The sequence below is a fragment of the Orycteropus afer genome, unplaced genomic scaffold (genome assembly GCF_000298275.1).
Source record: "Orycteropus afer afer isolate SDZICR_OR568_19922 unplaced genomic scaffold, OryAfe1.0 scaffold00045, whole genome shotgun sequence".
NCBI lineage: Eukaryota > Metazoa > Chordata > Mammalia > Tubulidentata > Orycteropodidae > Orycteropus > Orycteropus afer.
In genome coordinates, this window is record NW_006921632.1 from 7,621,903 (window position 1) to 7,623,360 (window position 1,458).

The 1,458-nt window shown below is 42.5% G+C and overlaps 1 non-coding gene across 1 annotated transcript; it reads left to right on the forward strand.

The window, feature by feature from the left end:
- The first annotated feature begins 1,013 nt into the window (after positions 1 to 1,013).
- Positions 1,014 to 1,115, forward strand: LOC122149765. The gene has a single exon (XR_006163314.1). It is a non-coding gene; the product is annotated as a U6 spliceosomal RNA (small nuclear RNA).
- Positions 1,116 to 1,458: the final 343 nt, after the last annotated feature.

Consider the following 1,458-nt stretch of genomic DNA (forward strand, 5'->3'; position numbering starts at 1 on the left):
TGAAAGGTCGCAGCCTTGAAAACCCTATGGAACAGTTCTGCTCTGCACACGTGGGGTTGTCATGAGTCAGAACTGACTCCACAGTAACTAACAACAACAGAAATGGTTCATTACTGGTATTTATTTAATAAATTATCTTTCCCAAGGCACAAATGGCAGCATGCATTTTGCTTATTTAAGGCATTTTAATGTTACTATATGTATCAGGGGAGCTCTGGCAGCTTAGTGCCTAAGGTACTTGACTGCTAACCAGAAGGCTGGAGGTTCAAACCCACAAGCCACTCCTCAGAAGGAAGGTTGGGCAATCTACTTCCACAGTGATACCACCTGGGAAACCCAAGGAGGGGTCACTATGAGTCGGGTCTGACTAGATGGCACCTAACAACAACAACAATATGTGATGCTGCGGTAACAAAGAACTCCACAAATCTAAGTGGCTTAACACAACTAAGGTTCCTTTAAGGTACAATTCAGTGGGTTTTCTTACTCATGCTGCATGTCCAGTGAGTAGGATGGACTCAGGTTTATGGACATACCCCCTCAACAAGTGCTTGGCACCTTAGGAGAAAGAGAAAGATGTGAATTGTGTCCTGGCTTTTAAAACTTCTGCCTCCAAGTACATGTATCTCCTCTGCTCACATTTCATTAGCCAAAGCAAGTGACATGGTCTCACACAAGGAGAAGCATAATCCCACTGTGTTCTGGGAAATGAGGACAACTGAAAGTATTTGTTGAAAATTATTGGTGGCATTACAGTCCACCTTCCTGGTCACCAAATATTTGGTTCCTTTTCTCACACTTATTCAAAATACACTCATTCTGGGAAAGATAACCAAGAAGTCCCATCCAGGGCACGAAACTGAAAGTCTAGTACCTCTGGGAGACGTATGGTGGTATCTTAATTTGGGGTGACACTCTGCTTTGTGTACATTAGTTCCAGTTTGGACTTCTCTTGACCCAAGGATTATGAACTAAAGACAACTTCTCAGACTGCCACACACTACAAGGGGGTAACAGGGACAGTAAGTATACTAAAAATTGGAAGGATACAGTGAGAATTAGCATGGCCCCTGTGCAAGGAAGACACGCAAACTTATGAAGTGTTCCAGTTTCTGTAGCAATTCTAAAGTTTTGCTGGGCTTAGGAGAGCTTCCTACTCTGGGATGAGCTATGGAGAAAAGTGGTTTGAGGAGTCCCTAGAAGGGACTCCTCAAACCACTATTCTCCATAGCCCTTGAGTGAACCATCTGTAAGATTCTTTTTTTTTTTTCTAATATCATCTTTAGCCTCATCAGAAGTGTGAGTGGGATATAGATCCATTGACCTATAGTCAGCTGATCTTTGACAAAGGCCCAAAATCCATTAAATGGGGAAGAGAATGTTTGTTTAATAAATGGTGCTGGCAAAACTGGAGATCCATTTGCAGAAAAATGAAACAAGATCTGTACCTCACACCAC